We start from the raw sequence: 27823 nt of genomic DNA, 5'->3' as shown, positions 1-27823 counted from the left end.
ATGAAAGGGGCCTTTATGTTGCTTGTGTTCCATGCAAAGGAGACCTTTATTACTTACCTCTGCTGCTGCCACTCTGTGCTGTAGTGTAGACAAACTGTTGGCCAAATAATCTGCAAAATTTGGCACTTCCTGGAGTGTCAGTTTTTTGGTTTTCTGTGCTACTAATGAGGTTGCTGTCAACAAAAAGTTAACTTACTCAGCATCGAAGAAAATCAATAGCCAGTGTAGCCCTAGCCTAAAGCTGGCCATACACAGCTTGACTTTCAGTTGGCTCCTGTGCAGCCATTCATAAAAAGTACTTACAGGATGCAGCTGTATGCCAGTACTATCGTAAACACTCACACAGAGGAACAACCCATTACAGAGACATTCTGAGCCCAGGGTTGTCCATGCGCATGTTTATGGCTGAACTGGCATATACCCAAGTACAGCTGGATCCTGTAATTGCTTTCTATGGGCAGCTAACACATTTAGGCCCCTTTAACACGAGCGGCCCAATTGGGTCTGGCTGTCCGTTTTTAGGCCGACTCGATTGGACCCTCCATTCTCCTCTATGGGCAGTCAGATGTAAACAAATTGTGTCCAATCATACCTCCAGGTCCAATCCGATCCAGCCAAAAAAAATAAAATAAAATAAAACAGAAGGGGATCCGTTCTTCACCGTCTGTGCCAGATTGGATAAGAGGGCAGTCAGATTTAAATTAACAGCCGGTCCGTTTACATCTGACTGCCCACTGAGTGCAGGCAAAACCGGATCCATTATCCCTTGCTGACATCCTATTGGACAAAACGCGTCGGGTAGAGCTACAGCGGTGACGACATCATGCCTGCTGGAGTGCTGACTGTGCTTCTCTGTATTACATGCAAATTTTTTCCTGCCTTTTGTAAATAGTTCTGATTATAATAAATGCTGGAGTTTTAAACTACTACACGGGAAGGTTGATTAACTAAAGGGAAATATACTGTGCACTGCAGGTGCAATTGTAAGTGCAGTCACTGTAGATCTGAGGGGAAGCTCTGCTGACATCTATCATCCAATCATGTGCAAGCAAAAATGCTGTTTTTTTTATTTTTCTTGCATGTTCCCCTCAGATCTAGAGCAACTGCACTTGCAGTCCACAGAATATTTATCTTTAGTAAATCTTCTCCTATGTGTACTTTCCTTGTCTTTATTCCTTCCTGAGTATATCTGTGGATCACCCTGGTTAACTGGAGACCTCCTTTCTAAGATCTGGATTACACTGAAACTTGGGTGTTCTATACATACTGTATATATATTTTATGATGGATTTTTGCACTGAGCACTTATTTTCCCCAGTTTTCCTTGGACTTTTATATTGGTATACTTTTTGCACACATATTTGATGAGTTTTATTTTATTTTAGCTCTATAAGTATTTCATTATTTGTAAAATCATTGGTATGTAAAATGTAAGCACTAGCACTTTACTTGATAGTGCTACACAATTTTGTATTTATACTAGCAAAACCAGATCCAGCCCATGTGAAAGGTTCATAAGAGGTTGATTTATAAAGAATTTGTATAGCCATTCACCCAGTGAAAGTGCATGTACATTCCTCCTGTGCTAATGGGTAACAAAAACCCACTGTAAATAGGCTATATCCTACTGTTAAACAGAAAATTTCACATTTGGCCACTAAGTGATGCTAAGCATTATAGGAAATCCCTATGATACTCAGCTCCATCTAGTGACCATTGGTGGTATTTTCCATTTAAAATCAGTGATTTACATTGAAATAACACAGGATATAGCTCAGCCTTTCTCAACCTTTTCAACACAGAGGAACCCTTGAAAGAAATTTCTGGTCTCCGGGAACCCCTGCTAAAAATTAAAAATCTACAACTCATGACACATTAGTGTGACAGTAATTGGGAAGAATGCTCCTCACTCTTGTCACCATTGGGAAGAATTACCCCCTTACAGATAGCTAAAAGGAACAATGGTGTCATTGGAAACTTATCTGAGAAGCAGAAGTTGCCCATTTCTCAAGGAACCCCTAGCAACCTCAGGAGGAACCCTGGTTCTGTTTACAGTCACTTTTTGCTCTCTCCCTCTCTCTGTATATATATATATATATATATATATATATATATATATATATATGCAGGGCTTTTTTTCAGCAGGAACGTGCGGGAACGCAGTTCCGGCACCTCCAGCACTGAATGCATGTAATGACAAGGGGTGCTGAAGTGTGCTGAAGGATCTGTTGTTGCTGGAGGGGATCTATTTTTGCATAGTGGTCTATTGCTGCTGGGGAGGTCTATTGTTGCTGGTGGTGGATCTATTTTTACTGGGGGGTCAACTGTTGCTGGAAGAAATCTACTGTTGAAAGAGGGGGTCTATTGTTGCCGGCTGCTGGAGATTCTATTGATACTGGCTGCTGGAAGATCTTTTCTTGCTGCTGGGGGGACTTTTTGTTGTAGGGGTCCATTGTTGCTGGGGGGGGGTCTATTGTTTCTGGGTGAATCTATTGTTGCTGGCGGGGGGGAGCTATTGCTGCTGGCTGTGGGGGATCTATTTTACTACTTGTTATCATCAACAAATTCCATACAAACTACTTAGCACCACAAAATGATACTTGTCTCTGGCATTGTCTAAAAGGGGTGCTACTGGGAGGTGGGTAGGTGGTGGAACCAAGGAATGGTGCTCGGGGGTGAGTAGGGGGCGGAGACAAGAAGTGACTCAGAAGGGGGGTTCCTGAACCTATTCTCTGAGAAGAAAAGCCCTGTATATATGCCTCCATACAGTTTGTATGTTTACAGTATTTATCAATGTTTTCACCCAGGATTATCACATTTTTTCCCCTAAGATTCAATTAGAACTCACAGTGTATACCTTTAGACTGCAGTTTATGCCAGATTGCAGTTATGTGATTTCTGCTCCTATTTTCTCAGATAATGTTTTAGGTTCTCATTTTATTGTCCAGCACAAAACATTTCACATGAAATGTTAGGTTTAAGAAATAATATGAAGCTGTAGTCCTTTTGCACAGGTGTTCTCGGTGGGTGGCAGGTCTGCTAGGGACAGAATGACAGAGCAGGACAGGCAGACAGACATCTATGGAACATTCTCATGATTATCAGTATGCAGTGGAGAGAGACAGGAGGATTTCCTTGATATTACCTGGTACTGACAGATGTGTGGAGTGTAGGTGTCTGCAGGTGTCTCTGTACGTGTATCTGTGTATGCATTACACAAGCCTTCATTTCCTCCCTGTTATATGTATTCTGCATGATTTCCTTTTTCCAAATTTCTTATGTTTCCTTGTCCTTATTTCTGGAATCTGTGATTTGGTATCGGGTTATATACATAAGTGGTATGGGTACATGATATAAATGCACACAAAACATAATCATTATATTATACAGTATATCTGTGCAGAAAACAGGTTTCCATGTATTCAACTAGTTTGTATTATAGTTTACTAGTGAATTTAGTTTTTAGTGCAGAGGAAAATAAAACCTAATGCTATCCAGTATTCTTTTATAAAAAGATAAGTAGACATTTGTAATCAAAAACCAACAGATGCAATGGGAAATTAAGCAGTACCTGAATTTAAAGTGGCTGTATCATGAGAAGAGAAGTATGGGGGCTGCCATTGCTGGCCTCCCTTTGGAAAATGCCAGTTGCTTGGCTGTGTCTGACTTTAGTATTTTGAATAATAGAACTGAAATGTGTATGCTGTAAATGAGTGTCAGAAATCCTTCTCCCTACACATGTTCTAAGTCAGCAGCTCAGACGGTATTGAAGCCAAAGCATCATCTTGACAGCTAGGGAAATAGCTGTTACTGGGGGAACTTTGTAATAGCAGCCACCATAGTTTCTCATGGCAGGGTCCCTTCAGGAAATATTTGCACTACACAGATGAAATACATATAAGAGAGCAGTTTTACCTGTCAAAGGATTTGTATTTCTGTCCATTCAGTCCTGAGCTTTACACAGCTCTGCCACACAACACAGTGCTATCTGGCTGGGCAAAAGACACGATTTTTCTCTGCTGCAGTTAAAGTGGTTCAAAAAGCTCAAGGTTTTTTACCTTCATGCATTTTATGCATGAAGGTTAAAAACCTTCTGTGTGCAGCAGCCCCACCAATACTTACCTAAGCCCCATTTTGATCCAGCGATGTGCATGAGAGTTTCGGCTCTCCAGGGACTCTCACTCCTCATTGGCTGAGGCAGCAGAGTGAGCTATTGGCTCCTGCTGCTGTCAATCACAGCCAGTTAGCTGGTCAGGAGAGGGAGGGGGCAGGGCTGAGCCGCGGCTCTGTGTGTGAATGGACACACATAGCCGGGGCTCGGAAGCGAGCCTGCTTGGGTGCCCCCCTGCACTGTGGTCATTTGGGGGAGGAGCCAGGAGTGAGCTGAAAAGAGGAGGATCCGAGCTGCTCTGTGCAAAATGATTGTAAAGAAAATCAAGAAGTACCGCGCTAATAACCTTAATGCAAAAATCATAAATAAGCATCCGGTACAGCAGAGGACAGTCTGTATATACAAATTAAATCAATAACAGTGATTAAAACAAACAATGAATCATAAGAAGTACTTGTAAATGATTGTTGACATCACAAAATATTACTGTAATTATGTAGGTATGACTTTAGTGCATGCAATAAAATAAATTACAAAACAGTCTGATGGTACATAAAGAGTACCATGACAATAATTAAAAATCAGTGTAAAGAAAAAAAGTCCATGGGTACCAAAAGTCCAAATCAGTGTCAAAACCATTAAAAAACGCAAATCTTCAATGTGGAATCCAAGTGTGTAAAAATGTGTGCATAGCTAAATAAAAATACTAAAAGTGAATACAGGGTCCAGTTACACGAAATCTGTGGGATACGGTACCTTGAAAAAGTATTCATACCCCTTGCAATTTTCCACATTTTGTTATGTTACAACCAAAAACATGAATGTATTTTCTTGGGATTTTATGTAATAAACCAACACAAAGTGGCAAAAAATTGTGAAGTGGAAGGAAAATGAAAAATGGTTTTCAAAATGTTTTACAAATAAATATCTGAAGTGTGGCGTGCATTTGTATTCAGCTCCCTTGATTCGTTACTTTGTAGAACCACCTTTCACTATAATTACAGCTGCAAGTCTTTTTGGGGATGTCTCTACCAGCTTCCTGGCAGGGTCGGGCAAGTGGGATCCAGAACAAGCCCGAGCCCATCTCTAATCTTAACCATTCCATTGTAGCTCTGGCTGTATGTTTAGGGTCATTGTCCTGCTGGAAGATGAACCTCCGCCCCAGTCTCAAGACTTTTGCAGACTCTAACATGTTTTCTTCTAAGATTGCCCTGTATTTGGCTCCATTCATCTTTCCATCAACTCTGACCAGCTTCCCTGTCCCTGCTGAAAAAAAGTATCCCCACAACATGATGCTACCACCACCATGTTTCACGGTGGGGATAGTGTGTTCAGGGTGATGTGCAGTGTTAGTTTTCCGCAACACGTAGCGTTTTGGCCAAAAAAGTTCAATTTTGGTCTCATTGGACTAGACACCTTCTTCCACATGTTTGCTGTGTCCCCCCTCATGACTTCATGCAAACTACAAATGGAACTTCTAATGGCTTTCTTTCAACAATGGCTTTCTGCTTGCCACTCTTCCATAAAGGCCAGATTTTTGGAGTGCACGACTAATAGTTGTCCTGTGGACAGATTCTCCCACCTGAGCTGTGGATCTCCGCAGCTCCTCCAGAGTTACCATGGGCCTCTTGGCTGCTCCTCTGATTAATGCTCTCCTTGCCCAGCCTGTCAGTTTAGGTGGACGGCCATGTCTTGATAGGTTTGCAGGTGTGCCATATACTTTCCATTTTCAGATGATGAATTGAACAGTGCTCTGTGAGATATTCAAAGCTTGGGATTTTTTTGTTACAACCTAAAACTGCTTTAAACTTCTCCACAACTTTATCCCTGACTTGTCTTATGTGTTCCTTAGCCTTCATGATGCTGTTTGTTTACTAAAGTTCTCTAACAAACCTCTGAGGGCTTCACAGAACAGCTGTATTTATACTGAGAATAAATTACTCACAGGTGGACTCTATTTACTAATTAGGTGACTTCTGAAGGCAATTGGTTCCACTATTTACAACTTCTTTTTTTGCTTTTTTTCTCTAATATAGTGATGAGTTGCTTGGCTCACCGGTAACATTACCGTAAGGTATGAAAATATAGGTGTCAGATTTCCGCCAATCAACTACAGGGAGTTTTTTCTTTCACCCAGGGATTATTACCCCCCTCCCCTCACCCCTCTTTATTCCAATAATTGGTTCCACTAGATTTTAGTTAGGGTAAGAGTAAAGGGGGTGGCAAACAAATACAGGCCACACTTGTAAAACTTTTTAAAAACGATTTATCATTTTCCTTCCACTTCACAATTACCTCCTAAGCAGTTCGGTCAGTTTTTGCCCAGTTTTCTACTTTTGTTAAGTAAGATAAACTCCTTGCTCCGTGCAACAAAGCCTTTGGCTCTCCTCTTTCTAATTTTTTCTTAACCCCAACAAAATAAAAGTATAAAATAGCCATGGCATCAGCTGAGGAGATATTTCGGAAAGCTGTCTTTTATATGAATGTACAGGTGTGTCATTGTGATGGTGAACTTGGCCTATAGGCACAGAGTGAAGAATTCAGAAGCATATAACTGGTTAAGTACTAGCTCAGTTGGGGAAGGGCAGGATTTTCATTAGTGAAGGTGACCTGCAAATAGCTGACAAGCACTAACCCATGACTCTCAAAATGAAAAAACTTGATAGCCTCCCTCCCCTTGTAGCATCCGCTCACAGAAAAAGCACTGGCAGTGTTAGAAATGGTTAATGGAAAGAGGCTTTACCTCTTGGTTAATGGAAAGAATTTGGAAATTTGGAAAAAAAGGTAGTGGAGCAATATTCTGCGGTCCTTTTCCATTATTTCAGAAGTCGTGCCCAGCAATAAGCAATAAGCAATAAGCAATAAGGAAGATCATCTTAAACCAATGTTGATTTGATTGCATTTAGATGCTTCAGATGGTTACAAACATAAAGAACTGGTTGAGAAAGTCACATGCCGATCTTATCAGTTTTTGTTTGGAGGAAACAAACCCAACTGGATATTTGTGGCAAATTTTACCTTACAGAGAGGAAAGGGTATTCATTTCTGATACCACAAATACAGTTGAGTCAGTTCCATGTTTTAAAATAACTCCATACCAAACTTTAATAATTATAGAGTCATTTTGTATAGTGCTGATTTTGGGAAAAAGGATCAATTTTTTTTTCTTAAAACCCAACTTCATGCTAAATATTTGATTTATTTTTTAAATAATGTAGAAAAACACAGCAGTGTCTGCGATACTCATCTTCCATACTGAGCTGTCTCCTGCAGTACCTCATATTCACCACAAGATGCTCTCAGTCAGAAGAGTGTAGGATTATGTTATGGCCTCGCCTCCTGAGCATCCACCACTGCACTCACAGTGTAATGATGCAGATTGTGGTGCTGATGTCATCATGTCAGTGCTGCTCTCTGCTTTATGCAGGACCGCTAATCGCCGTCAGAAGACATGGAGGAAGAGGAGGTTGGGGGGATGGAGCTAGGAGTTGGGTTTTAAATTTGGATGTTGCTGATTCCATTACCACCTTGTGTGGTAGGATATTTATTTACAGCTTGTCCATTATTTCTATAATTTCTATTAAAAAAAAAAAAAAAAGCTTTTTATACCAACAGAAAAAAAGCCTTTTCCAGCAATGCCATTGATGTCCCCTGGTCTTCGGTACAGTTCTTAAAATAAAAGGAAAATTGTCAATTCATAATGCTGACCTTGGTTACAGTATAGGTATGCATATTTAATATGTCCGTTCCCCCAAACAAGAAGCACTCTCTTTTTAGCCATTAACCATTAACGAGGTTGTCTTTTATTTGAATCGTCTCAAGGTTTCCTATATTTTTCTCATAATTACGTCCTCAAAATCTCTACCCCTTGTACAAAATTTGTGAAGAGCTATCCCCATAGGGGCTGCTGTAATAACTGGTTCTTCCTTAATAGTACAGAGCCTGCCTGACCCCACAAGAACCATTCCATATACATTGACTCAGATAACGCAGTTTAGAGGGTTCCTTTTTTATATTTATTGCTTGAAAACTTTGGGCAGAAGATGGGTCAGGGAATGGGATACACCAAGTGCTTGTATGGTGAAATGAGGGCACTCTTCTTTAGGCTCACATACATGGATTTTCTGGGGACACAGGGAAATGGCCAGTAGGCGAGACCCTATAAGAGCCATCTCAGTCCATAGCTACCTCTGGCACTTGCATTTCAAAGCACAAAATCACCAGGGCCACTATTAAAATAAAAATTGGTTCTTCCCAAATAGTACAGAGCCTGCCTATCACCACAAGAACCAGTCCATGTGCACTGGCTCCATAACTCAGTCTAGGGGATTTCTCATTGATATTTATTGCTTGAAAATCTTTAAACATGAGAGAGGTTAGTACATGGAATACTCCAAAACACTTTTACGGTGATAGGAAAACTATTTTCTCAAGGCTCACACACATTGATTCTTCTGGAGACACAGAGGAATGCCCATAGCTAACTTTGGCACTTACGTCCCAAAGCACACAGTCACCAGGGGTTACAATTCAGGGTCATTACTTACAAGTCCCCAGGACAGCTCCACACAATCCAGCTTCCTTAGGACAGGGCCCAGTTAGGGAGACAATCCTTCTCCAGACCAGATCCCTTATAAGTAAAGTCCCACAGCCAGCTCCTCAAACAGCTGAGGCCTTGAAACCAGTTACACAGTCCACAGGTTGCCTCAGGGGGCAGCAGCCCCAGAGGCCCTGGACGCCTCCTTGACAAGGAAAGAATGATTACACCAGGGCCTTAGACAATTTATCACCTCCCTAGCCACTATCTGGGCACTCCCCTCCAGACATAAGCTAGGGGATGATAATCATTCACATGGGCATCCGCAGGTAGGGGCAAGGGGGGGCAAATGCCCCCCCCCCCTGGAATCTCAAGTTCCCCTTTCAAGTGATTGTTAAACCACTTTATACCATCCTGTCTGGTCTGTTTAATAATCCTGTGTGCCCCTGTGTGTCTGAGTATGTGTTTTAAAAAAATAAGCCATTCTTTACCAATTTTCAGAGAGTCGAGCACCGCTCATGTGACCTGTCGGCTCTCTCCTCTCCCGTCTAACAGCTGCCTCAGCAGGTGGGGCCGAGGATTCTTCACTGATGTCAGTCGGGAGGGGAGGGGAAGAGGAGGAGAGAGGCGGCAGGTCACATGAGCGACGAGTGGCGCTCTGAAAACTTATAAAGAATGGCTTATTTTTATAAAACACAGACACAGGGGGTACACAGGATGACTGAGGCACGTAAACTGACAACAGTGTCAGGGCCCAGCCACCATGGTATACCATGGTCAGTTTACAGAGGGGAGGACATAGCCAGGCAGGATCAGCCAGGTATTATAGGTGATAGAAGGGGCCAAATTACACAGCAAAGCACTGGGCTGTATAACATGCTTTAACCACTAAAGCCCCGGAAGATTTTACCCCCTTCCTGACCAGGGCCTATTTTGCGATTCGGCACTGCGTGAATTTAATGGACAATTGCGCGGTCGTGTGACGCTGTACCTAAACGAATTTGACGTCCTTTTTTTCCCACACATAGAGCTTTCTTTTGGTGGTATTTGATCACCTGTACGATTTTTTGATCATGCGCTATAAACAAAAAAAGAGCGTAAATTTTGCAAAAATAACAATATTTTCACATTTTTTTATATAAAATTCCCCCCAAAAAATGTAAAAATCAAAATTTTTTAACATTTTAGGGCAATTTGTTTTATGCTACATATGTTTGGTAAAAAAATTAGCAAAAAGCGTATTTTGATTGGTTTGCGCAAAAGTTATTGCGTTTACTAACTAAGGGAAAGATTTTTGAAATTTTTGTTGTTTTTTTTTTTAACGAGTAATGGTGACGATCTGCGATTTTTTTGCTGGACTGCGACATTGCGGCGGACAGATCAGACCCTTGACTGACATTTTTGACACTTTTGGGGTTACCAGTGACATTACTACAGTAATCAGTGCTATACATACGCACTGTTACTGTAAAAATGACATTGGCAGTGAAGGGGTTATCTTTTTTCGAGAGGGAGGGGTTAAGTGTGTCCCTAGGGGCGTGCTTCTAACTGTGATTGGATGTGGCTTGAGGTGTAAGAACAGAGATCAATGGTCCTACATAGTAGAACCGTATGATCTCAATTCTTACACAGGGGAGAATGACAGGCGGCTTTGTTTACTTTAGCCGCCTGCCTTTCTCCCGCTGTAACGGACAATTGCGAGTGCCCGGCGGACATCGGGTCCGCCGGGCACACGCGCGGGGGGGGGGGGTCCGTGAGCGAGAGGGAGCGTGCCTCCGGCGGCGCTTGCTCGCTCCCTAGAGCCTCACAAGCTAGTGACGTAGTACTACGTCGCTTTGCCTGTGAGGGGCTGACCGCTGCCGTAAATAGTCGTTAGGCAGTCGGCAAGTGGTTAAGGTAACAGGATCAATTTTTTTTTTTTTTTTTATGTTAGAGGCTTTATAAATACTGTAAATGCTGCTGTTTGCTCTTTAAAAATAAATACTCAAAATAAGTATAATGACATTGTTGAAAAGGGGCAGAACATGGGTAACCTTAAAATGTTGCCCCCCCCCTGAAAAAAGTTCTGCGGACGCTCATGATCATTCAGTCTGGTCATTTGACTTTCCCAACTCCATATGCAGGAAAGATTATTGAATCAGGAAGGCTGGTAACTCAGATGCTCTTGAATAAAAGTACTTCATTTGTTACATGGGTACACAGGCACAGGTTATAATCTGACGCGTTTTGGCTATAGAGACTTCATCAAAGCATACATATTTAATCTAAAAAACTGATATTTATAGCAAAACAAGCCCTCAAAATAGGGGTGGGTGCATCCTAATTAGAAACAATCAAGTCAATTAAAAGCACATGGGGACATAAAGGAAAAAATGCAGCAGACATATAAGAGACATATCATGGACATTTAGAACATGTTTTCATATTATTCCAACTAATATAGCAAAAAAAATAAGATCCATGTTAAAAAAAAGATTTATGTCCATCATATCGTTCATGCCATATGGTTTTCTATTATTGAGGGTATGAATCCACCAAACCTCACGTTTGAGCAAAATACGATGAGTATCACCTCCTCTTGGTTTTTTTTTAACCTGTTCAGAACCAAGGAAAGAAAAAGTGTCAAGATTGCCATGCTGCACTTCTCGGAAATGTTTTGACACATTTGAAATATTTTTGGCAATAATATTAGTAGTGTCATTCACATGTTCCGAGATTCTAACTCTCGGCAGGCGTATAGTACACCCAACATATTGCAAATTACAAGCACTGCATTGAATTACATAAACCACCAATTTAGAACTACAATTATTATATTGTTTAATGGTATATGTTTTATTAGTTGTTAAAGAAGTCACTAAAGGTGCTTTTTTGTGTTTATGGCACTGCTTGCAAGTATTTAGACCCCGTATATAGGATCCTGTGGTGGAAAGCCAAGTCTGTGGCTTGTTTGGCTTCCGTGAGCAAAACAAGCTAGGTGACAACATGCCTAAACCTTCTACATGAAAAATTGCATCCACCCTTGATAACACTATACAGATCTTTATCGGCATACAGAATGGGAAGATGTTCTTTAAGAATTGCAACAATTTTGTTGTATTCTAAAGAAAATGTAGTAACAAAGTTAACTTTTTTTGTTATAATTGCTACATTGCTTGTGTTTCTTTGTACTTCTATTCCTTATCATCTCCGCCCGATCTCTATGAAGAGCTATGTTTTTGCTTCTAGCTATTGTTTTTACACTATGGCCCTTTTCCTTGGGTCCTTTTTGGATTACTGTACACTCTTGCAGAAAATCCTTATCTGTCGAACAGTTCCTTCTGGCCCTGATGAATTGGCCAGTGGGCAAAGATTTGTCTGGATACCCCATCAGAGTCAAATTTAGATTTTGCCTGTGTGCACCATCCAACCCAAATAGACTATTTGGGTTTCACTCTGATGGGGCATCCAGACAGTAGCACAGTGACTTCTGGAATTTTTAGAAAGCCCTGTGCAGGGAATTCCCTTTTACAAGCTAATAGCTGTCACCCCAGTCACACCATCAAATCTTTGCTCACTGGCCAATTCATCAGGGCCAGAAGGAACTGTTCGACAGAGAAGGATTTTCTGCTAGAGTGTACAATAATCCAAAACCTACTCAAAGTAAGGGGATATAGTGTAAAAATAATAGCTAGAAGCAAAAACATAGCTCTTCATAGAGATGAGACGGAGATGATACGGAATAGTAGTACAAAGAAACACAAGCATTGTAGCATATATAACAAAAATAAAGTAAACTTTGTTACTACATTTTCTTTAGAATACAACAAAATTGTTGCAATTCTTAAAGAACATCTTCCCATTCTGTATACAGATAAAGATCTGTATAGTTTGATCAAGGGTGGATGCGATTTTTCATGTAGAAGGGCCCCTAGCTTAGGCAGCATATTGTCACCTAGCTTGTTTTTCTCATGGAAGCCAAACAAGACACAGACTTGGCTTTCCACCACAGGATCCTATATGTGTTGCCTAAATACTTGCAAGCAGTGCCATAAACACAAAAAAAGCACCTTAGTGACTTATTTTACAACTAATAAAACATATACCATTAAACAATATATTAATTGTAGCTCTAAATTGGTGGTTTATGTAATTCAATGCAATGCTTGTAATCTGCAATGTATTAGGTGTACTATACACACGCTGAGTGTCATGGACTTGAAATAGAGCTTGGCAAGCTTACCTGTACCTTCATGTCTGTATTAGAGGTCAGACTGCATTTCTGGATCCTTTTTATCACCTCTACTTCCTGTTCTTGCCCTGCCCAGGTCATCACAGGAAGTCTATATTAACCAACGCACTGCAGGCCTGCTTTGCTGTTCAACAGTATTAGTTCCTGTTCCTGTTTGCCGTGTGCTTGAAATTACTACTCTGTGTACCGACTTTGGCTTGTTCCTGACTATTCCTGTTTGCCTTTTATCCTGACCTTTGGCCTGTCCCTTGACTACCCTTGTCTGCCTGTTACCCCGACCTTGGCTTGCCCTTCACCATTCTGTGTGTCCTGAGTGGCTGCTTCCCTTCACTCCCTACGGAGCGTGACCTGGGGGACCCCAGGGGCCGCGACCTGGGCCCAGCTGCAGAGAAGTCCATCCTCACCACTAGAGGCACTGGTGAACACCTGCTGGGTCTTAGACTCCGCGCCCTGGGGAATCTTAGGTTCACGTTCTGGTCCATCCGCAGCAGTCTGCTATAGGGTTCACTACCTTACGCTGCGCCCCTGCCTCCAACAGGGTGCAGTTGTCACCTGGCCACAGGTGACCTGACACTGAGAGTTAGAATCTCGGAACATGTGAATGACACTACTAATATTAATGCCAAAAATACTTAAAATGTGTCAAAACATTTCCGAGAAGTGCACCGCGGCAATCTTGACACTTTTTTTTTTCTTGGTGCCGAACAGGTTAAAAAAAAAAACCCAAGAGGAGGGGATACTCATTGTATTTTGCTCAAATGTGAGGTTTGGTGGATTCATACCCTCAATACTAGAAAACCATAAGGTATGAAAGATAGGATGGACATAAATCTTTTTTTAACATGAATCTTATTGTACTGCTATATTAGTTGGAATAATATGAAAACATGTTCTAAATGTTCATGATATGTCTGCCATATGTCTGCTCTTTCCCTTCTTTTTTTTCTCTATGTGTTTTTAATTGACTTGATTGTTTCTAATTAGGATATACCCGCCCCTCTTTTAAGGGCTTGTTTTGCTATAAATATCAGTTTTTAGATTAAATCTTCATTAAATGCTTTGATGAAGGCTCCATATCTGAAATGCGTCAGCATATAGCCTGTACTTGTGTACCCATGTAACAAATAAAGTACTTTTATTCAAGAGCATCCCAGTTGCCAGCCTTCCTGATTCAAGAATCTTACCTATGGGACCTGAACGCCCTGGCTACACATAAGCAGTAGAACTGGGGTAGAAATTAGCTTTCCCATATGTAGTAAAACTTCTTCCAGAAGCAGGAGAAAGAAGTCAAACTCCCAACCAGTAAAACTATGAACTGACCAGAGCAATGAATCACAGCTCCCTTGACTACAGAAGGAGCCAACGCTAGGAGAGTACTACAGTGTAGACAGTGATTTATATGAGGAAATGCAACACTTGAATCATGTTTGTATAGCCTCCTTTTTACATAACAGTGTTTTTTTTTTTTGCTTTTGTATATGCTGCCGGTTAGCTTACCAATAGCCATCATTCACAATTTACTCAAAGTCAGTGGATGCCCATAGACACCATTGTCCAACCACTTTTGGTGGGGACCATTGATTGTACACGTTAGAAAACCAGCTTCAATCATTTTGATCCCAGAAGCAGTACCAGCAGCACCTTCCCTGCTCTTTATCACTCGGCTCCCTACTGAATATAAATCATATGCTCTTTAGAGCCAAGTTTGTAATGCACTCTGAAGATACTTAAGGCCCCATCCACCCACGGCGTTTCCCCAGCTCTCCTAAATGCCTTTCATTCTGGCCCCAGCATTTCGGCAGAAAATACTCTTGGCGTGTGTAAACACATGTAAACTTGTTTGCATCTTGAGTACTTGGGCGTTAATTTATTTAATTGGCCAGAATAATATTTTTTGCTGTCCCTTGAAATGAATTAAAGCTCAAGTGCTTGACGTTCCTAGCGTTAATGTACACTTAGATGCATTTTACATGTGTCAAGCATTTTTTCTGCTAAAACGCTACTGCTCCTGGATGCCCTTGCAATATTCCTTTTCTGCCTTCAAATGTCCCAGCCTCTAAATGTCTATACCAGGCATGTCCAACCTGCGGGCCGGGGGCCGCATAGGGCCTGGAACCTCAGGCAATGTGGCCCACTGCCCCCTGACAAATTTTTATTTTGCTTAGGAGGAAGGAAGTCGGGTCGGGGGCACGGCCACAGTGGCTTCCAACTAACGTTAGGCAGAGGCTGCCTCGCAGGGGAGAGGGGAGGCGAGCATGTGCAGTGTTTCTGACTCCTACCACCATGACCACTTCAAATCACTGAAGTGGTCATGGTGGTTGAAGTGTTCCTTTAATATCTCTCAGAATAAGTAAACCTCTGTATACTGATTACATTTCATTTGATCATCCTCTAGTTGTGTTAAATTTGTGTCGGGGGCGCAGGAAGGGCGCGGCGGCATTTTATTACTTATATTGCATTTTATTACTTATATACCTAACTATAGTATATATTTTATATGCGGCCCGAGAAAATTTCTCTACACTCAATGTGGCCCAGAGAAGCCAAAAGGTTGGACACCCATGGTCTATACAGTATGTGCATGGCCTTAGAAGCTAACGTGGAGGGGCATTTAGAGGCAGAAGATAAAAATGCTAGATGCCCCCAAAAGCAGCATTTTTAATGCTCAGTATGCATGAGGCCTTAGACCAGGGATGGCAAACCTTGGCACCCCAGATGTTTTGGAACTACGTTTCCCATGATGCTCATGCACTCTGCAGTATAGCTGAGCATCATGGCAAATGTAGTTCCAAAACATCTGGGGTGCCAAGGTTTGCCATCACTGCCTTAGACTGAGACAAATTGGATAATACCAGCACACTATCCACCCTTAAAGGTCTAAGGGTGGCCTTACACTTTGTTGTAGATCCATTGGCGGTGACCCCTAAGCCTTCTAAGTCACAACTGATTGTTATTTATAAGTGATTTTTCTTGCCTCGCTCTTCTCACTAGCTTCTGCAGGAATATAATTTTAGGTGAGACTTTGTGGTGAGAACCTACCTTTCAAGACAAGCCATTGCATGGAATCTCATCTCATCTTATCTCCATTTTTATACCTACTTGTATTATTATCTTGTCTACTAGCAAATGAAAGAATGTGACTGCTACTTCTGTACATGTAACGGTGCACACGGATTACATATGTGACATTGCTATACATTTCATTTCCTCTGCAAAATTTTATTTGTAAAGTGCATCCCTTTAGAAGTATCCGGGTCAAATGTGAAAAATCATAAAATCTACCAGATTGTCATCCACAGTCCTAGGTATTTCTTTATTGATTTATAAGTGTTTAGAATGTTATAGAGACTTTGGTATTTATGTATCTTTATAACATCGTATGTATGTAATATCAGATCCTGCATGTCTTCACTCCCGCCCAGACCCCAGCATCAGTTAATCCATCACTGGCTTCTATAAACATTATATAGACATTTCAAACAGCACCAGAGTGTATGTTCTGGCAGTCATGAGGTTAACACCTTCAGGTCCAGGACCTTTCCTCTTTCAAACAGTCGTGCAATAAATGTATTGACCTGGGTTATGAGGTCAGCATGCAGCTTTAGGCATTGGCAATAAATTATTATGGACAGTTAGAGGCAAGCATTCACCCATCAGATGGATAGTACAGCAGTCTATCAGGAATTTGTGGCTGGTGGCTAGTATCTCAGCTATTTTTCTTGATCACAGTGGTACACGGCCCGGGGAAAGAAATGAGTCTAAGTAAGACACCCAACCAACTTTGCCATTATTAAAGCTACATACCATGAAAATGTTTCATTGGATGTGTGTTGGGAAATACAGCCTTTACATAACAGATGAGTGGCTCTAATTTTTATCCCCTGGAACTGGCCACCCACTTGCTATACCCCATAGATGTGGTATATATATCTTCTGAATGCTTATTTTCCAAAAGCACCCATTGTAGTTGTCAATGACAAAACTATGTGACAAGATGTTACAGTTTATCTTAGAAATGCTTGAAAATCTGCCTGATTCTTGCTGCAATAGATTATACAAAAATTAAATAAAAGTAAAACATAGTGAACTTTCCAGGTGTAAAATGGTCGCAAATCGGGTACTATTAGCAGTTCCCTGATTGACTTTACTTGTTGCCTAGAGATGATCTTTAAATGATGACCATGGGTTTAAATTGGTTTAAGTCCATAGAGAGTTTATCCTCAGATTTCTTGGGGATCCCCAAAACACCAAAGCACTGTTAGGAAATTGTCAACAACACAGCCAATAATTAGTTTGCTTCCTATCATCCCATGATTTTCTGTTGGCCAATGAAGCCATGTATCACATTTGGAGCCAGTAGGAAGGTGTGTGGAAAAGTGGGACCTAGAAGCGCTGAAGATAAACTAAACAAGGAAGGACATCTTTAAAGCTTTAAAGACCTGCATGCTTACAAAGTATAGTAAGCCCATGGGTTCACATTATTGAAGACCGTGGTTCAACACTAATTTCATTCTGTGCCTAAAGTGAAAAGAACAGGCTGTCTGTACAATTTAATTTAGGCAACCATAAATGTGTGAGTCCAACTCCTTACCTCCAGTGGTCCTGTCTCTTGAATGCTCCCACAAGGTAGATAAATATCCTGGTGTTGTAGGTTATCCATTGAAGTCAGAGTGGCCGACGCTGAATTCTGCAGTAGCAAGCATTATTTTTAGTAGCGGCGTAGGGAGGAATTTTTTATTTTCAATATTACCAGCATTATTAAAAACTATGGTAGTTTATTTATAGAACATTAAAATATTCCACATTATATTTGATGTCGCCATTCACCATGTTATAGTTACAACTTACTGATTAGCTTTAATAATTTACAGCACCAGCTTCCATGATACCTGAACATTTTTTTCCTGGGTTCCTCCAGGGTAAAAGGGTTAAAAAAAAACTGCTCTAGTGAGCTTACCTTTCTCTGCTGGAAAGTCAGGATTCCTTTGTACTGATCTGATGGGAGTTCTTGTCCCTAGAACTGCAGTTGTGCAATGCACACATGCTAAGGTCCAGGGCCATTTGGAGAGAGAGCTTTTATATACTGAATATGAGTTGTCTTACCTTACAAACGATTTGTATTTCTTTTTTTCCATTTCTGGGATTTCACAGCATTGCCACACAGCACAGCCTGGTCATTACAGAGTAATGGGGCTGTTGTGCGTTCTATAATGAACTGTTGTAGCATTAGCCACATACAGTACACAGCCCTCTTTTACGGCAGCAGTACCGGCAAGGGGCAACTTCCAATTTGCTGGTGAAATTACATAGAGTCAGGCTAAGTGCTTTCCTGCCATTCAGGAGAAGCCTTGTATTTTTATTAATACATACAAGGCTTCCAATGGTTGGCTAAGGCGGAGAGGCAGGTGGATGACACCATGATTTCCACCTCGGTATGAAAGTCTTGTATTCAATGGTAAAAATACAGGGCTTCATCTTAAATGGTGGAGAAGCACCCAGCCCAACTCACTTTAATTCTGGCAACTGACGGAAAGTCACCTCTAATTACCAAGAGCTACTTAATGCATGTGGCCAAAGCTATTACAATGCATTACAGCCCACACAGTGGCTGTATTTCTTAGTAATGCAAATAGTTTGTTTGGGGTAGCTTGGCTCAAACAAACTATTTAAAGAGGTTGTAAACCCCCAAAAAATTTTTTTCATAATGAGCATCGCATACTAGCTCATTATGAAATACTTACCTTAGAACGAGCCCCCGCCGTGCAGTCCGCTTACCTGCATGATGGGCGACATGTCCAGTCGCCCGTCTTCCGGGATCGCGGCATCCGGCCATCTGATTGGCCGGAGCCGTGGTGACATCACTCCCGCGCACGCGCGCAGGAGCTGACGGTCACGGCACAGAGCTCTGACGTCACTGGCTGAATGTAAGGTAAATATCTCCTAAACGGTACATGTTTAGGAGATATTTACAGTACCTATAGGTAAGCCTTATCATAGGCTTACCTATAGGTAAAAGTGTCAGAGGAGGGTTTACTTCCTCTTTAAAGAGCATTGATATCTGTAATTCTTCTTTAAGCTGGGAATACACACACAGATTATTGAAGATCGCAGATGGAGGAATCTTCAGCTACAGCTGTTATATTCCGATGGCCGCAGCCAAAGCCTGTAAGCAGTGGCGGCCCACCAATGGGGGGGTGCCCCCCCTATCCATGCGTCCGGGCCCCTAATCTACATGCAGGGTCCCGGACTCATGGATTCCAATAGGGGATTTTTTTGAAGCACGTGGTTAGAGCCAGAAACTTTAATAGGCTTCAAAAAAGGGTGGGCTCGGGGAGCAGAGCACTGCACCCTGAGCCCACCCAGTTGTATGACAATAGCAAATAGATATATGCTATTATCACACTAGTTTTTCCTCCCAGCCAATCAAGAAGCGAGTCATGAGACCCCTTTCCTGATTGGCTGAAAAGAGAAGCGATTTTACTGGCTATTGGCCAGGAAGAGGGAGGAGTCGTACGGCCGGAGGAGACTCACAGCCGCTCGGGGAAGGAGCAGGTAAGGATGCTGGCTGTCCGACTGGGCAGCCAGCCGTCTGTCCCGAGAGGGGGGGGGGGGGGAGAAGGGGTTGGTAGATTTGATTGCCGGCCGGCCATCCCGCCGGGGGGGTTTTGGTTTTGCCGCCCCCCCCCAAATTTTTATTCACCAGCCGCCACTGCCTATAAGAATACCTGAACAGCAACTGCATCTGATTGGATGCAGCTGCTGTTCAGCCAACAATGTTCCACTCGACTCCTACGATTTTTCAATTGAAAGATGTTGAGCAAAGGGTGCCCAACAGGGCCACCTACAAAATTGGCTGAAATTTGTATAGTGTATACTCAACATTACAGAGCCACTCCCATCAGAAGGGTCGTATGAAGGAAAGATGAGAACAAGACCCAGAAATATAATTGTAACAAGTTCCGGAGTCTGCTGTGTAGCAGTCGGGAAGAGGAAACTATGGAACTAGTGTTTATGCAGCAAACTATGTGGGCTACCTATTCCCTAACCAAGGAAAATCCCCAGATGCCTGGAGTCCAGCTTTCTTCTGAGCAATGTTTTGATCAGATAAATTAATGCGTCTATCTTTGTATAAATATTTTACAGATGCCTTGTGCTTTTAGTTCTTCCATAGAAATTGTATGTCTTTGGTTCCCTTTTATCTCTGCCATTCTCACCTTCACATCATCTCATTGTCTCACAATCTTTCCCTTTGCTCCCTCTTTTCCTCACTAGACTGTTCACACTCAGCAGCCTAGATTATCGCTGATTACGGCCGTCTTCTATGTTTTTTTAATATGTCGCCAGCAATGTGAGCTGGGACAGGCAAACATAAGGAAACTTTAACATGTGAAGTAAGAAATGTCAGATCGTCTTAGATATAAGCAGCAGAAGAGGTGGGTCATTCTAAGAGCATGATGACTAATTGCCAAAATAATGTTTTTTTTTTTCTGGTCATAGAATAATCTTATCTAAAGAGAATTCGCAGGGAGCAAAGAAACAGAAATAGTAATTATAAGCCTTAATGCTCTAATAAGGTGTTGTGAAAAAAAAGAAAAAGCAAAATAGATGTAATATTAAATATTAAAGAGAATTATAAATTGTATTTAGACCCAAACGCTTAAAACAACTTTGTTGCTTCCGAAAACTTTGCCCAAAAAGTATCTTGTATAAGAAAATCATCAATACTCCTCTATTCCACTGCCAGTTCCTTGGATGCTCGCTCTCCTCACATCTGCCTCTGGCAGAATCTTTACGTTTGACAATTTCCAGAGTGTCATTAATGTGTGCCTTTTATATCCGCCTGGAGTTTAGCTTTAATATAACTTTGGCATTACTCATATCCGCTTGAGCAACGTTTTGATCGGATAAATTAATGTGGCATTCTTTGTATAAATAGTTTCCAGAAGCCTTGTGCTTTCATTTCTTCCATAGAAATTACATGTCTCTGGTTCTCTTTTTCATCTCTGCCATTGTCACTCCCACATTATCTCCTTCATCATCTTATCACATAATATCATCATCGTCATCATCGTCATCGCATCATCAATATCATCATCAACATCATCATCATCATTATATCATCAAGATCATCATCATATCATCACCATCATCATTATTACATATTGTATTATCACCATCATCACCATCATTATCATTGCTGCCCATTGTGGTTTCATCTGCCGGACACTATGTCACTGCTGTGCCCTGTAGAGATGTATAGGCCAGGAGGACTGTATTTAACGTATTGGCCAGTGCCTAGGGCAAGAGGGATAGAGGAAACTGAACATAACCTCAAAACGAGCTTTGTGATTTTCTCATTGTGACTTTCTCCTATTTTTTTCTGCTTATACCAACCTCTCAGATGCGTAACTATAGGGGTCTCACTTGCGACCTGGCCCCATGCTTCAGGGAGCCCATGTGGCTTACCCTTTAACATTTGTATCTACACCTGGATAGGTGGGGTGGCAAGTAGTGATCGACCGATTATCGGCATCACCGATATATCGATGACCGATATGCACTTTCCCCTATATATCGGAATCGACCTTTGGATTTACCGATATTGCTGATATTTCGGGAAAATGCTGTACCAGAGTGATTCCTGCAGCTAGAGGCATCACCCCGGCACCTGCGTCCATAGCAGACAGTCGGCTGCCTTGTAATTACAACCGATGCGGCTGCGAAGCTGCTCGGCTGTCATTCCAAGGTGCGGGAGGGGACATCCCCCCCTCCCGCCACCTTCCGCGGCTCGCCCGGGTCTCCTGTCCCACCGAGAGACCCGGGCATCCTACCTGCAGTGCCGCCGAATAGAAGACACGATCTAAGCCACATTCGGCTCTGACCGGGTCTCTGTAACGCTCCTGCGTTTTTATTATAGGCTGGATTTGCAGCTGCAAAATCTCCACTCAGTAGTCATGTAGAGATGTGTTGAATACCAGATCCAACTCTCCAGGACTCATCACCGTGGGCCTGTCAGCTTCAACATACAGATATATACACACTCAATGAGATGTTCCTGGAGTGATAGGATGTATATGATAGTATGAAGGTGATGTGCTGAAGGGACAGGTGTGAACAGTGACAAGGATGGTAATCACTTGATAGGTTTTGTATAGGAGAGTTCAAGATGGTATTTAGGAATGCAGATAGGTTAGTATCGAGTATGCTAACAGGTGGTGAGGACAGCAGATGACAAATACAGGATAGACTAACCCAGTGCAAGGATAGATAGTAGTAGACAGGAGAGCTAGCAATCTATGCAGCAGTGCAGATGATAGATGGTAGTAGGCTGAAGAGCTAGCAATCTATGTAACAGTGCAGATGATAGGATAGTATGGATAGGTAGTAACAGTCCTTAATGTGCATAGGTAGATAGTGCAATAAGGTTATGGAGGGTTCCCCTGCGGGGTACTTATCACTTGTAATGTTAGTAGTTTAGAGAGGTCCAGTAGATAAGGAATGATCCGGTAGCGAGATACAGGGATCAGTAGCGAGGTTCCGGTCTGCTCCAGGTAAAGGGAATGGCTGGAGGTTCCGATCGAGAGACAGGCTTGAAAGCATGTGAATAACAAGGCAGGTTGAACGAACAATATGAGTGAGACCCCGGCGGTTGAAATAGCCGCTCTGCGGAGCTCAGCAGTGACATCATCGTTCTTAAAGGTATATGCGTACCACCTGAAGAGAAAGGTGGGACGCATTACAGAGAAAGTGGTGATTAAGGGTACCGGAGGTACCAGAATCTTACAGTACCCCCCCCTTAAGGCCGGCTCCGGAAGGCCTATAGGACAGGTTTCTCTGGGTGTTTCGAGTGAAAGTTCCGTATAAGTCTAGGCGCATGAATATCAGAGGTATCTAGCCAGGTGTCGTCTTGGGGTCCATAGTTCTTCCATCTTATGAGATACTGGAGTCTTCCTCTATGGATGCGAGAATCCAAAATTTCCTTGATCTCATACTCTTCTCCGCCTTCAACTTGTATTGGAGGTGGAGGCAAGATGGTAGGCCTTATTCCTTGGTTAGGAACATGGGGCTTCAGTAGCGACACATGGAAGATGGGATGGATCTTGAGATCTGCTGGTAGGGTGAGCTTTACTGCAGCTTTTCCGATAAGTTTTTTAATTGGGATGGGTCCCAAAAATAAAGGTCCAAGCTTCTTGCTAGGGATTTTTAATCTTAAGTTCTTTGTCGATAGCCAAACAAGGTCCCCAATAGCATACTGAGGAGAAGGTCTTCTACGAAGGTCGTAGTACTTTTTTGTTGACTGTGAGCGTGTGATATAGTGGTATTGAGTAAGCCCAAAGAGTCTTTTATTTGGGTAAGGTAATCCGAGGCTACTGGGTTACTCGATGGCAGGATGCGTGGTGGAAGAAGAGTGGGATGAAACCCATAGTTCAAGTAGAACGGACTTTGCTTCGTGGTACTGTGGGTTGCGTTGTTGTAAGCAAATTCTGCTAGAGGAAGGAGATCCACCCAATCATCCTGCAAGTATGATGTGTAGCAACGTAGATATTGCTCAATGCACTGGCTGACTCTTTCAGTCTGTCCGTTGGTCTGAGGATGGTAGGGAGAAGTGAGCTTTCGCTCAATGCGTAAAATTTGACAAAGTGATTGCCAAAATTTAGAGATGAATTGTGAACCACGGTCGGACAAAAGAGTTTTTGGAATTCCATGCAACTTAAACACATGTTTCATCAGTAGTTCTGCTGTTTGTGTAGATGAAAGTAGTCTACGGATAGCAATGAAATGTGCCATCTTTGTCAAGTGGTCCACTGACACTAGGATGGTATTAAATCCTTTAGAGGGTGGTAGTTCTACTATGAAATCTAAGGATACAACTTCCCATGAAACCTGGGGTATTGGTAGACTACAAAGTAGTCCAGATGGTTTTGTAGTGTCAATTTTGGACCTTGCACAGATGTCACATGAAGAAACAAATTTTTGTACAGACGTCTTCATATCAGGCCACCAAAACTGCCTGGTGAGCAAATTAAAGGTTTTCGTTATACCCATATGTCCTGCCATGGGCACATCATGCGATAACTCCAAAATCTTGGTGCGCATAGTAGGGGGTATGTAGAGTTTGTCATTGTAATAGAGGAAGCCTTCTGCATCAGTACTTAGTTGTGGTGGAGGTGAATCCATTCTTATACTGTGCAAAATCTCTTCCTTCAAGGAACGGACAACACCAATAATGCGTTCATAGGATATTATGGGAATGGAAGGGATTTCGGCGCAGTTATCTTCGGTTAATCGTGATAGCGCATCCGCTTTTTTATTTTTGTCTGCAGGCGTGTAGGTCACTAGGAAATTAAATCTTAAAAAGAATAATGACCATCGTACCTGCCGGTGGGAGAGAGTCTTGTTAGTCTGGAGGTATTGAAGGTTTTTATGATCTGTATATATGAGTATTGGTAACTGGGTACCTTCGAGCAGATGTCGCCAATTCTCCAGTGCCAGTTTTATGGCAAGCAACTCCTTTTCACCCACTGGGTAATTCACCACTGGGCTGCTTAGTGATTTTGAAAAGAAAGCAACTGGGTGGAGTGATGAAGTGTTTGTTGGTCGTTGGGAGAGAACTGCTCCTACTGCCATATTTGACGCATCTACCTCTAGAATATATTGGAGGGATGGGTCTGGATGGCGTAGTATGGGAGCAGAAGTAAAGCTTGATTTTAACAAGCAGAAAGCTTGATTTGCTTCTTCTGACCATTTGAATGTTTTTTTTATACTTGTCAGTTGTGTGAGAGGTCTCACAATAGCGGAAAAGTTCTTGATGAACTTCCTATAGAAGTTCGAGAATCCAAGGAATCGCTGTAGGGCCTTACGAGTTGTTGGTATAGGCCAGTCTAGAATACAGGATATCTTACTCATATCCATCTTAATTCCAGTTTTGGATATGAAGTATCCTAGAAATAATATTTCTTCTGTATGAAATAGACATTTTTTTAATTTCACATATAGTCTGTGTGAGAGCAGCCTGGACAACACAGGTCTTACATGTTTTAAGTGTTCAGGCATAGATCGAGAATAAATAAGTATATCGTCTAGGTATACTACAACACAGACATCAAGTAAGTCTCTAAAGATGTCGTTTATGAATCTTTGGAAAGCTGCGGGAGCATTACATAGCCCGAATGGCATCACAAGGTATTCGAATAGTCCGTATCTGGTTCTGAATGCTGTTTTCCACTCATCCCCGTCACGGATTCGGATTAGGTTGTATGCCCCTTTCAGATCTAATTTGGTGAAATAAGTAGCCCCACGCACCTGTTCAATAAGTTCAGGGATGAGCGGCAAAGGATAGCGATCCTTTATCGTAATCGTGTTTAATTGCCTATAATCGATAATAGGCCTGAGACTGGAATCCTTATTGCGGACAAAGAAAAGTCCTGCAGCAGTGGAAGAAGTAGAGGGTCTAATGAACCCTTTTGTCAAATTCTCATCCAAGTATTCCTTGAGATGAGAAATTTCATCCTGTGAAAGGGGATAAACATGACCGAAAGGCAATTTGCTGTTAGGGAGTAGATCGATAGTGCAATCGTAATCCCTATGGGGAGGCAACACTTGAGCATTTTTCTCAAGGAACACTTCGGACAGATCCTGATAGCATAGTGGTGCAATTTCATCTGACACCACAGACAGAATCTTCCCATAAGATGGGAGGTTACACGTATTCTCACAATAGTGAGAAGGGAAAACCAAAGTCCGTTTTTTCCAATCTATGATTGGTTGGTGTGTGTGTAACCAGGGAAGTCCCAAAATAATAGGAAAATGGGGTGAGGATAGTATGTCAAAGGTGATGGTCTCCACATGTGATTCGTTGGTAGTGGCAAGGAGTGCCTGAGTCTGGTTGGTGATTGGACCAGAAGACAGTGGAATACCATTAATGAAACTAACAGAAACAGGCTTAGATTTTGAAATAATAGGTATTTTATTTAAGGTAACAAAGCGTGTATCAATATAGTTTCCACAAGATCCAGTGTCGACCATAGCCTTGGTGGTGATCTTAGTTTGGTCCCACTGTAATATTAAATGAACAAAAAGATAGGGGTTAGAAAAGGAAGTCGTTAATCCTCCCAGCAAGACATGTGAACACTCACCCTCTTTTTTGCGGACAAGGGGACAGGTGTTTATCAAATGATCCGAGGATGCGCAGTACATGCAGAGATTTCTGGATGTTCTTCTAGCTCGTTCAGTAGTCGTTAAAGGTGGGCGTATGGTTCCTACATCCATGGGAGTAGGGTCAACGGCCGAAATCTGAGAAGGACTAGACAATGGCATTCCCATCTTTTCAGCCCTTCTTTCTCGCAGTCGTCTGTCGATGTTGATACTAAGTTGTATTAAGGCCTCCAAGGTGCCAGGTAAATCCGCTCGGGCGAGCTCGTCTTTAACAGCTTCCGATAACCCGAGTCTGAATTGAGTTCGCAAAGATGTGTCATTCCACCCTGAATCAAGGGTCCATCTTTTGAACTCAGATACAAAGTCTTCTACAGGTCTCCTTCCTTGTTTTAAGGCCCTCAACTGAATATCAGCAGTACTCTGCCTATTGGGGTCATCGTATAAACTAGCGAGTTCCGCTAGGAATAAGGAATAGGTGTTGAAAATCTGATCATTATTCTCAAAGAGAGAGTCTGCCCAGGCCCGTGGATCACCCGTCAAGTATGAAATAACGGTACAGACTTTTATTTGATCAGTGGGGTATGTACGAGGTTTTAACAAAAAAAGCAATTGACATGTGTTTTTGAATTCACAAAATTTTTTCCGATCACCTGTAAACACTAGAGGAGGGTTTATTTTAGGTTCAGGAGGCTGAACAGCAGTAAGCCGTGAGAACTGGGTTACCTGCTGTGTCAGAGTCTGATTCTTTTCTTGTACGTCAGTCAGAGCAAGTATTAACGCTTTTACTTGTTGTGTTAATTGTGTCACTTGAGTGGGTAATTCTGCTGAATCCATTTTTAAGGTTCGTTCAATCTGTAACGCTCCTGTGTTTTTATTATAGGCTGGATTTGCAGCTGGAAAAATCTCCACTCAGTAGTCATGTAGAGATGTGTTGAATACCAGATCCAACTCTCCAGGACTCATCACCGTGGGCCTGTCAGCTTCAACATACAGATATATACACACTCAATGAGATGTTCCTGGAGTGATAGGATGTATATGATAGTATGAAGGTGATGTGCTGAAGGGACAGGTGTGAACAGTGACAAGGATGGTAATCACTTGATAGGTTTTGTATAGGAGAGTTCAAGATGGTATTTAGGAATGCAGATAGGTTAGTATCGAGTATGCTAACAGGTGGTGAGGACAGCAGATGACAAATACAGGATAGACTAACCCAGTGCAAGGATAGATAGTAGTAGACAGGAGAGCTAGCAATCTATGCAGCAGTGCAGATGATAGATGGTAGTAGGCTGAAGAGCTAGCAATCTATGTAACAGTGCAGATGATAGGATAGTATGGATAGGTAGTAACAGTCCTTAATGTGCATAGGTAGATAGTGCAATAAGGTTATGGAGGGTTCCCCTGCGGGGTACTTATCACTTGTAATGTTAGTAGTTTATAGAGGTCCAGTAGATAAGGAATGATCCGGTAGCGAGATACAGGGATCAGTAGCGAGGTTCCGGTCTGCTCCAGGTAAAGGGAATGGCTGGAGGTTCCGATCGAGAGACAGGCTTGAAAGCATGTGGATAACAAGGCAGGTTGAACGAACAATGTGAGTGAGACCGCCGGCGGTTGAAATAGCCGCTCTGCGGCGCTCAGCAGTGACATCATCGTTCTTAAAGATATATGCGTACCACCTGAAGAGAAAGGTGGGACGCATTACAGAGAAAGTGGTGATTAAGGGTACCGGAGGTACCAGAATCTTATAGTCTCTATTTTTTTAATTCAACGCTGAGTACCCAGAAGT

Source organism: Pelophylax lessonae, assembly GCF_965119305.1.
Source record: "Pelophylax lessonae genome assembly, chromosome: 6".
Taxonomy (NCBI): Eukaryota; Metazoa; Chordata; class Amphibia; order Anura; family Ranidae; genus Pelophylax; species Pelophylax lessonae.
The sequence above is the reverse complement of the archived record's forward strand: the minus strand, read 5'-3'. Positions refer to the sequence as shown.